Genomic DNA, 11735 nt, shown 5'->3' with positions numbered 1-11735 from the left:
TCTCTCTCTACAATGTATTTTTCCACACATGAGTCATGAAAAAGAGTAAAAAACGTGACATAAAAGACGTATAAAATCAGTACATCAGATGATATCATATGTGTATAAGTTTAGCTTAGTTTAAAAACTGTTTTATAGTTTTATAATAATAGTCTGTTGATTTAGGTTCGTTTTATTCAAGTAACATTATAAAATATAAATCCAACACGATATGCGTTGCAAATAGATACCAGCAAAGGACTATGGCGGGCGGAGACAGAAACACATTGAGGAGTGTGCTCTATCTGGGACCCCGCCCGCTAGATCTTCACACAGGAATAAAAACGAGTGCACCTCTTCAACTTGCGTAACCCTGTCGGTGAGTTGTCTGACATCGGACCAGCTTATTTTCACCTCTAAACGACACTTTGGTTCCTGGGGCAGGGAGGCGAGGTAAGCATTTTCATTTTACTGGTAGTTTGTTGCAGAAAATGTGCTTGTTAAAAAGTGCTTCTAGAATAAACTCTCTTACGTTCCATTAGCTAACGTAACTTAACTAGCTAGCTAGCTTATGAAGAGTAACTGACATTTCACTTAATTAAAGTTATTTCAAAGGAGTCGTTAATGGAGACATGTCAATGCTGTATCATTGTTATCCATCTATCTAGCTATGTCTGTTTGCACATTCAAATTTACGTTATCTAAGTAAGTAAGTTATCAGTTTTCTTTTGTATTAAGATGTATCTGAGTCACTGTATGCTACGTTTGCATGCATTGGCTGGCTAGCTAGCTAGGTGAATGCTACGACAAATGTTAGCACGCTAAAACGTAGCTAACATTACACAGGTAACACAGGTAGCTAGCTATTTTGAATGCTCACGTTTCCATATTGCATGTATTTTTAATTGTTTGTGTAGCGTTACTAAAAGTTATGTATTAAGTACGGTACTTTATGTAGTTCCTTTTAAATAAAAAATGAAAAAATGTAATGCTGACAAATCGCCGGTTCCCGCCCGGGGCTGTGGTGTACACTCTGATATACACAACTCCCTGGAAGTTATCTATGTAAATTTATTTTTAAGGATGAATATACAGAACAAATTTGTAGAGTAGATTACACTCGTTTTTAAAGGAGGGAATTTTGGTCAGTCAAGAAAAAAAATCTATTGTTTTTTTTTAGGTATAACCTTTTACATAAATTTGTTCCAAGACAAAACCCCTGTCCCCTACCAGGAGTCAGGGACCTCAGGACTGGAGAAGGAACTTCAGGACATGGAGGAGGAGAGGGAGTTTATCGTGAGGCTGCAAAATGTAAGTAAAACTCTAAAATATGTACTCCATTTATGTCTGTTACACCAGACCTCACTCTGTGTTTTGTGTTTCTGTTTCCTCAACAGACACCAGAGAAGGCCTGAGAAGTCTCGTGAACACGCCAGTGTGCTTCAACCTGACTTGTGTGGTGGGAAACGTCTTCAGGCACACGGGAATCACCGGAAAATAAGTTTTGTTTTTAATTCTTTGCTTTTGTATGAGCCGGATTATACAGTACATCTACCAAACGTATTATGAATAAAACAACATGGATATTCCATTACTATGGGTTCTTACCGACATTTCAGAACCATTTATGATGGGTCGGGATATTGCCATCCTTGTGTAACCCAGACTAAAAGGTACACAGGCATGGATTCACGAGGGAGTGGAGGGGGGCATTTTATAGCATTTTGATAAGATGCATAGTGATATTAATCAAATACAGTAATGCACACAAAAAAATTCTATGGTTTCTATGGGAGAAAAACAAACATTATGTACATTAGCCATGCCCTACAGGAATTGGGATTTTGTATGTTGATACATTTTGAAACCACTTCAATACATGATGTATGTTCTAATGTCTAAGTTTTACATAAATTAAATAATTTGCACATATATCTATGTGTATGTTGTCAGTCATTTACATTTAGGTTGAAATTGAGTGATGCTTGACATTGAAATTATAGCACGCTAAAACGTAGCTAACATTGATTTAGCTAGCTCGGTTTAAGGAGATGTTTATGAATAAAACGTTACTAACGATAGCTAATCCACTGACCGTTGGTAACGCACGGACATTGTTATTATTGGATATTTCCTTGCTGAAAAGTGAACATGCAGAAAAAGGAGGAACATTTTTATTCAGCTAGCTATCATGTAGCCTATTTTGAATGCTCAGGTTTCCATATTGCATGTATTTTTAATTGTTTGTGTAGCGTTAACCAAAAGTTATGTATTAAGTACAGTACTTTATGTAGTTCCTTTTAAATAAAAAATGAAAAAATGTAATGCTGACAAATCGCCGGTTCCCGCCCGGGGCTGTGGTGTACACTCTGATATAAACAACTCCCTGGAAGTTATCTATGTAAATTTATTTTTAAGGATGAATATACAGAACAAATTTGTAGAGTAGATTACACTCGTTTTTAAAGGAGGGAATTTTGGACAGTCAAGAAAAAAAATCTATTGTTTTTTTTTTTAGGTATAACCTTTTACATAAATTTGTTCCGAGAAAAAAACCCTGTCCCCTACCAGGAGTCAGGGACCTCAGGACTGGAGAAGGAACTTCAGGACATGGAGGAGGAGAGGGAGTTTATCGCGAGGCTGCAAAATGTAAGTAAAACTCTAAAATATGTACTTTAAAGACTCCATTTATGTCTGTTACACCAGACCTCACTCTGTGTTTTGTGTTTCTGTTTCCTCAACAGACACCAGAGAAGGCCCGAGAAGTCTCGTGAACACGCCAGTGTGCTTCAACCTGACTTGTGTGGTGGGAAACGTCTTCAGGCACACGGGAATCACCGGAAAATAAGTTTTGTTTTTAATTCTTTCTTTTTGTATGAGCCGGATTATACAGTACATCTACCAAACGTATCATGAATAAAACAACATGGATATTCCATTACTATGGGTTCTTACCGACATTTCAGAACCATTTATGATGGGTTGGGATATTGCCATCCTTGTGTAACCCAGACTAAAAGGTACACAGGCATGGATTCACGAGGGAGTGGAGGGGGGCATTTTATAGCATTTTGACAAGATGCATAGTGATATTAATCAAATACAGTAAATGCACACAAAAAATTCTATGGTTTCTATGGAGGAAAAACAAACATATATGTACATGTAGCTATGCCCTACAGGAATTGGGATTTTGTATGTTGGAAAAATTTAAAACATAAAATTATTTTTTTTTTTTTTTTTATTTTTTACATAAATTAAATAATTTGCACATATATCTATGTGTATGTTGTCAGTCATTGTACATTTAAGTTGAAATTGAGTGATGCTTGACATTGAAATTATATTAAAATATGTCTTTTGATTCAATGTTTGATGTCATATTGATGTTAAATTGACATCAAATGCCCACTGGGAAGTGTGTGTGTGTTTTTTGTTTTTATATAGATTTTAATTTAATGTAATACAAATGTAAAAGTGTTTAAAGTGTGTAATATAATGTAAAACATTATTTTCTGAAATAAGGCATACTGGCAAGTTAGGTTATTTTTGATCCAACTCCTGGGTTAAAAAGGGACCAACTAATTTCTGGGTTATTTCAACCCAGAAAATGGGGTTGTTCTTTTGACCCAGAAGTTTGGTTATTTTAACCAAACATTTGGGTCAGGTATTTAACCCAGAAGTTATGGAGGAAATATTTATTCATAATTCAAATTTAAAGTCCAAAGAGAAATTGAAAGTCCAAAGAGAAAACAAAGCGAGGCTTTGGCATTTAATATTTGGCTTTTGAATTTCAATTTAACATTGGCTTTTCATTTTCATTTAAAATTTGGCTTTTGAATTTCAATTTAACATTGGCTTTTAATTTTCATTTAATATTTGGCTTTTGAATTTCAATTTAACATTGCCTTTTCGTTTGGACTTGACACATGTCAATGTAAATGAGGAGGCGTGGCCCAAAGGCTGGTGGGAGGGTCTGAAACGAAAGGGGTGCAGAGGCACCTTATGAACAGCAGGGGGAACAGACTGCTGAGGAGCATCTGTCTGCAGTTTCACAACCAGGCTGCCTTGGCCTCTTTTTCACATGATAAAAAATGATGATGTAGGCTAAACACAAATGACATTTCATGCAACAACCGTGAAGTTTTCATGTAGTTACTATAATTGGTTGTGAGGACTAGATTAGGACTGTATTTAAAGCTGATTCTGGTTTCCAACTTCGCCCCACCCAGCCAGCAATGACATGTGGGGCCCAGATGAGGGCTTCATGGGCGGCAAATGTGGGCCCCATTATGGGCTTGCACCCGGGATCCACATTGGGGCAAGCCATGGAAGCCCAGACATACTAAAAGTGGGACCTGTAAGGGTCTTATGTGGGTCCTAACTGGGTAATTCATGTCAGACCCATTTGGGCCCCACCTGCCCAAAGGGGTTTAAAGTGGGTTTGCACCCAGGATCCAGCCGTGGATGCCCAGATGGGCTTTAAATGGGCTCTGTAAGGGTCTTATGTGGGTCCTAACTGGGTAATTCATGACAGACCCATTTGGGCCCCACCTGCCTAAAGGGCGTTTAAAATGGGCTTTGCACCCGGGAGCTCCGACGGGGGGCCGGCCGGGAAAACCCATGCGCCAGATGGGTTTTAAGTGGGACCTGTAAGGGTCTTATGTGGGTCTTAACTGGGTTATTCATGTCAGACCGGCCATTTGGGCGCCCCCTACTAAAAGGGTTTAAAATGGGCTTACACCAGGATTCAACCGAAAGCTAGATGGGCTTAAAATGGGTTCCGTGGTAAGCTCTGGCGTTGTGGGTCCTAACTGGGCAATTCATGCAAGGCCTATCTAAGCCCAACCATGCCAAATTGTTTAAGGAAGCAATCTAAGAAAAACGAAGAATGAATATAAGTCCAAGATAAATAAAAGACACTTGACGCTTTGAACTGCAAGAAATATATTGTTAAATTGAACAACAAAAATGATCTTTAAAAAAACAATTTAAATGTCACACACATACGGTAAACGTAAAATCAAAAAATATATTTTTAAAAATTTTTGAAAAAAAATCTCTCCAAAAAAATACATAATACGTAATTTGTTACATCAAACAACAAACAATTTTTTAAAAACAATTTAAATGTCACAACATACCAGTAAAACAATCAAAAATATTTTTTTTAAAAATCTCTGAAAAAAAAAATCTCCTCCAAAAAAATATAATACAAAATTTTTTTCGGCTACATCAAACAAAACAATCTTTAAAAACAATTTAATTATGTCACAACATACCGGTAAATAATCAAAAATGTTTTTTTAAAAAAAAAACTCCTGAAAAAAAAAAAACACCTCTATACAAAATACATTAATACAAAATACACTCATGGCGTCTGTGTGGTGGACGCTCCTTTTTCTCTTTGGGCTCTTGCAGCCCTCTCCCTCCCGGTCACGTGCGTCGGTAAACCACTTCAACAGCGCCATTTCCACTTCACATTTTGAGTCATTGCATTACTCTTCAGTGCACCTAAAAACAAAGGAGCATAAGTCAATTTAGCAAGGTTCTTTTTTGCTCCAACAAGTGCATGTTCTGCTCTTTCAATGGGTTGTCTCAGTCCGTTTTTTAGCGCTAACAGTCACGGAGATATTCAAGCAGTTTAGCACTGTAATGGCCACAGCTGTGGCCACACAGCCATCTTAAAAGGAGGTAACCTCATACACTCACATTTATCTTAGTTCATGCTGTTTTCCTTAAGATTGGTTTCTATATCTTTTCAGACACATTATATATTTTGTTGTAAACATTTATTTAGTTTTAAATAACTTACAGGGTACTGGATTTGGTTTACATATATACTTTATTAGTTTTGGATAGGGATGGCTGAAGTGAAACTGATGTTCCGAAGCTTTGCCGAGATCCCGAAGCGCAGATGTTTCGAAACACTGATCCGAAGCGCGATTCAAAACACTGATGTCACGTGACTACGGCTAAATGAAACACCAGAGTGTTTCACTAGTGTTTCAACAGGTGGCATGGTCCGCCAAATCAGCGTTTGATTGACAGGGTTGGGAACACACATCGCACATCAGTATAAAAGTGAAATCAACGCACCTTGACCTCGTGGGTTTTTGTGAGATGAGTTTGATTTTGAGATAGCGGATATTTGGTGATATAGTGACATTCATAGTGCGAGTTGTTTAGTTATATTTAGGCTTACATTTAAATTTACACATTGACTGATAGACTCAGACAGAGTATAGGCCTACATACAGTGACACATTAATAGATAGATAGATAGATAGATAGATAGATAGATAGATAGATGGATAGGACAGGACAGTTTATGGGAACGTTTTAATGATCGTATCCGTAAAAACCAGATTATACATAATGCTACAGCTCAAGCCACAGTGGAAGTGAAAAAATACCACAACTATGCGTTTTTGCCCAGAACTCATGATCCCCTAATTTACTGGAAAGAGAGAGCAGTAATCTTTCCTCATTTGTATGTCCTTGCTAAAAAATATCTTTGCATGCCAGCAACAAGTGTCCCTTGTGAGAGGATCTTTTCAAAGGCTGGAGAAATTATCTGTATAACACGAAGTAGGCTAAGTCCTTCCACAGCAGAGAAATAAATATTTTTGAATGAAAATCAATAAAAAAGTGAGACATTGTGGCTTGATTTCTTTTATTAATATTCATTTTTTATGAGCAAAATAGCATTATGCACAGTGAGGAGTCTGCAAGCCTTACAAGCTTCACATATTAGAAAAATAATACAAAACAATAATACATTTTTAATTTTTTTAATGGCTCGTTATCAAGGTTGTTTCAGATCAATACCTGCAAGTGACGACTAGGTGTCATCGTTGAGACGGGTGTCAGATTGTTTCGAAGCCTCGACACAATATGACACATTTGCTTCAACTGTTTCATTGTTTCACGAAGCCTCGATCTGCCCACCACTAGTTTTGGATTGGTTTTCTAATATAACTTACCAGTGTTGCGGATTCCACACCCTGGAGTGAGGTATGCAGGCTGCAGGGACAAAGGGGTGGCGTCTGGAACTACAGCAGCTTTATAGGAGTGGTGGCTAAATTGGACTCTACCACTACTTGTTATGTCAGGGGGGAGTTAGCTTTATTTGTCCTCAAGATATTTGAGTTTTGATTTGTATTGTCTTTAGTACATTTATTCTGTTAATGTTAATTAAGATTACATTTCTTTTGGAGTAAGTGTTTAGTTGTTTTCTTTTGTTATTTGTAATTTACATATTAGTGTTATTGTTAGTCTACCCCTGGGTGTCAAACCTGGTCTGATCACCCAGTATATAAGTCCCCTTTGTTTCTTGTATAGGAGGTCAGTTGTAGTTTTGAGGTTGTTATGTTCAGAGCTTAAGTTTAGTTTGTTTGTTTGACCTCTTTTAAGGGCCCAAACTTTATCTTTATTTGTTGTCAGAGTTTTTTGTGGGTAAAATAAAAAAAACCTTTTTTGAAATCTCCTTGCGACTTCTTATGCCTAACTGCTTGGTCCTTGACAAGCACCATGGATTTCGTTTTCTAGTTAGTGCTCACCTTTCTTTGAAAAGAAGTCAGTTACCAATTGTTTCCCCTCATTCTGTTTCCTCTCCTCCTCCTGTCTTTCCTTTCTTTTTGGTAGCATGATTTGGCTTTCTTTGAGAAAAGACATTTCTACAGCAGAAGTTTGCGCTCCACCAGACGCTCAACTGAACTGGCTAACGTTATGCATGCAGGTGGACTAAACCATTTGGCACATTAGCAAGGGGTTGAGACCTTTTTGTATACAAAGTAGTCAGTCAATCAACCAAGTTATTCTGCCAATACACTAACTTTACATTTCATCTGATATGCATTATGAAATGTTATTAGGAAATAAAAATATCCAGGTAAAATAAAATATATTCCAGACTTTTCAAGGGCCCTCTCTCCCCTTGGGCCCTGGTAATCAGTATTGGTTTTACTCCCGGTCCGATGCCCCTGGTGTCTGTGCTGCTGCTCGTCTTTATCCAGAGAGAGCGAACACTAAGCGACGCACAGGTCTGCTTCAGAGCTCCGTCTATCGTGATATATTAATTATTGTCCAACCTCTCCCGCTGTTTTTCCTTTTGGTTAGATTCTACATCAGATTAAACAGCACAAACCAAAAATACAGACCACTGTACAATCTGCAGTGTTATTTTTCTGGCAAAATAATATTTCAACTTACCTCAATTTGTGAATGTCTGATAGAAGTTCTCCTTGAAGTCACAGCTAGCAGCAGTGCTTTCGAATGGACTGCTAATGTTTTGAGCGAACAAAGCGCCTTGCATACAGGCCCCTTATAGATGTCCTAAGAACTGCCTGACCAAATAACAAATAAATACAGTAAAATTCGTAAATTGAGAGAATTAACAAACGTTAACTGCTCCGCTGGCTTCATTATGAATGAGCCTAATTAGGTGTTGTGTGCATAACAGGCGGAAAGAGTACTGAAAATCTGTACTCAAGTACAAGTACTGTTACATTGCTAAAATATTACTCTGTTACAAGTAAAAGTACTGGTGTTAGAGAAATACTCAAGTAAAAGTACAATTTGTAAAAAAAAATAAAAAAAAAAACTACTCAGAGTATTAGTTACTTTTAACCACCGTCACTTCTCCAGACTAGGGCTGGATGTGTGTTTTCCTTTACCAAAAGTTAAAATGCCAACAATCTTTTAATCATTAATAATTGATTAGATACAAAACAAGTGTTTTTCCCTCATTTTTTTCTCAAACAGATCTACTGTACCTTTTACAGCCAACACATCAGTCATTGTTGGTGTATGTGCTACACCTTGATAGAAACACATGGTACTCCTTGGTCCAAGGACATCTAACAACACAGAAGTGGAAGAGAGATTGATGATGAGGCCTCCTGCAAGTCCTTTTCTAACAAATATTGAATTACAATTTCCTAAGAGGTAATAAATGCATCATATTCATGTCCATAAAGGGACTAGCTGTCTGTGAGCTATTTGGCCTCATCTTCAAAAATGAAGTACCGTAAAACTTCGAATAGGATCCCGGAGTTTTATTTGATCAAATAGACCATTGGGACAGGCATCTATGGGATGTGGATAACCGTATGGGGTTATTTGTAGGGATGCTTGACATTGATTTTGTACCGATATCCGATATACCAATATTGTCCAATGCTTAATTTCCGATACCGATATTAGCCGATACAGATACCGAAACATATGATCGTTTATAGGCTTACTGCCCACTGTTCCATGACTCCCTTGATACTGGGGATTTGAATGTTTTGAAGGACTAGCCAGCAACCGGTAGGCTAACTGGGGTGCGGTGCTTACTACCCCTTCGAGAGAAGATGCCAACTGAACATTTCTTTGACTGAGGTAAACAAATAGCCACACAAGAACAAAAATTCAACTTATTCCACTCATTGGGGCTTAGATCTGCCCTGCTCAAGAATTTATTTACTCTACAAACCCTGTGTGTATGCTGGTTGGCCAACAACCTACACCCAAATTTTGTCTGCATTCGCTTTGAGAGGAAACAAGCTTTCCAATAAGGTATAAAATGACATACTGTAGTCATTTTAAACCATTTCAAAAACCGATACCGATATTTACCGATATTGAATTTTAAAGCCAATATCGGCTGATAATATCGAGCATAGTTATTTGTCTAAATATGTGTTTCTGCCCCAAGGAACAGGCGTCTGGGACTGGGCTATTATTTGAATTGTTACGGTAGGCCTGCAACCTTTCTGAGAGTCCACTAATCAGCATAATTCAACACAGCGTAAACTTACATTTTTGGGAAGTTACATTTTTCATTTTCTGCACGACTAACAAAAATGACTGATGGATTGTTTTGGCAAAAGATCTACATGTATGCAATGTTTGTTCTTTGGTGACTAGCGTGACTTGAAATGTATTGAGTTACAATTACTCAATCTCAACATGCTTGATTAGCTCTAAAACTCTAAATGTAGAGTTACTACAAGTTAATAAAAATTGTACAGTAAGTAATTACATAACTCAATAGGCCTAGTTACTTTGTGCCTCTGCCATGCAGGACCCATATATGTGTTCCCAGATCAAACCCATGCCCACTTGGCCCATAAATATGCTATGCAGGACCCATATATGTGTTCTCAGTTCAAACCCATGGCCACTTGGCCCATAAAAATGCCATGCAGGACCCATATATGTGTTCTCAGTTCAAACCCATGGCCACTTGGCCCATAGAAATGCTATGCAGGACCCATATATGTGTTCTCAGTTCAAACCCATGGCCACTTGGCCCATAAAAATGCCATGCAGGACCCATATATGCATTCCCAGATCAAACCCATGCCCACTTGGCCCATAAATATGCTATGCAGGACCCATATATGTGTTCTCAGTTCAAACCCATGGCCACTTGGCCCATAGAAATGCCATGCAGGACCCATATATGCATTCCCAGTTCAAACCCATGGCCACTTGGCCCATAAATATGCTATGCAGGACCCATATATGTGTTCTCAGTTCAAACCCATGGCCACTTGGCCCATAAAAATGCCATGCAGGACCCATATATGTGTTCTCAGTTCAAACCCATGGCCACTTGGCCCATAAAAATGCCATGCAGGACCCATATATGCGTTCCCAGATCAAACCCATGCCCACTTGGCCCATAAATATGCTATGCAGGACCCATATATGTGTTCTCAGTTCAAACCCATGGCCACTTGGCCCATAAACATTCTTTGCAGGACCCATATATGCGTTCCCAGATCAAACCCATGCCCACTTGGCCCATAAAAATTCTATGCAGGACCCATATATGTGTTCTCAGTTCAAACCCATGGCCACTTGGCCCATAAAAATGCCATGCAGGACCCATATATGTGTTCTCAGTTCAAACCCATGGCCACTTGGCCCATAGAAATGCTATGCAGGACCCATATATGTGTTCTCAGTTCAAACCCATGGCCACTTGGCCCATAAAAATGCCATGCAGGACCCATATATGCATTCCCAGATCAAACCCATGCCCACTTGGCCCATAAATATGCTATGCAGGACCCATATATGTGTTCTCAGTTCAAACCCATGGCCACTTGGCCCATAGAAATGCCATGCAGGACCCATATATGCATTCCCAGTTCAAACCCATGGCCACTTGGCCCATAAATATGCTATGCAGGACCCATATATGTGTTCTCAGTTCAAACCCATGGCCACTTGGCCCATAAAAATGCCATGCAGGACCCATATATGTGTTCTCAGTTCAAACCCATGGCCACTTGGCCCATAAAAATGCCATGCAGGACCCATATATGCGTTCCCAGATCAAACCCATGCCCACTTGGCCCATAAATATGCTATGCAGGACCCATATATGTGTTCTCAGTTCAAACCCATGGCCACTTGGCCCATAAACATTCTTTGCAGGACCCATATATGCGTTCCCAGATCAAACCCATGCCCACTTGGCCCATAAAAATTCTATGCAGGACCCATATATGTGTTCTCAGTTCAAACCCATGGCCACTTGGCCCATAAACATTCTATGCAGGACCCATATATGCGTTCCCAGATCAAACCCATGGCCACTTGGCCCATAAACATTCTATGCAGGACCCATATATGTGTTCTCAGTTCAAACCCATGGCCACTTGGCCCATAAACATTCTATGCAGGACCCATATATGTGTTCCCAGATCAAACCCATGCCCACTTGGCCCATAAATATGCCATGCAGGACCCATATA

At 38.8% G+C, this 11735-nt stretch overlaps 1 long non-coding RNA gene across 2 annotated transcripts; it reads left to right on the top strand.

The window, feature by feature from the left end:
* The first annotated feature begins 357 nt into the window (after positions 1-357).
* LOC120549487 lies at positions 358-3026 on the top strand. Of its 2 annotated transcripts, XR_005637395.1 has the most exons (4): positions 358-432; positions 1213-1290; positions 1377-2628; positions 2724-3026. It is a non-coding gene; the product is annotated as an uncharacterized LOC120549487 (long non-coding RNA). The 2 variants fall into 2 exon arrangements; XR_005637394.1 differs by lacking the exon at positions 358-432 and having other exon boundaries at positions 1173-1290.
* The last annotated feature ends 8709 nt before the right edge of the window (positions 3027-11735 follow it).

The sequence above is a fragment of the Perca fluviatilis genome, chromosome 2 (genome assembly GCF_010015445.1).
Source record: "Perca fluviatilis chromosome 2, GENO_Pfluv_1.0, whole genome shotgun sequence".
In the NCBI taxonomy this organism is placed as follows: Eukaryota; Metazoa; Chordata; class Actinopteri; order Perciformes; family Percidae; genus Perca; species Perca fluviatilis.
This window is presented reverse-complemented; position numbering and strand designations above follow the sequence as displayed.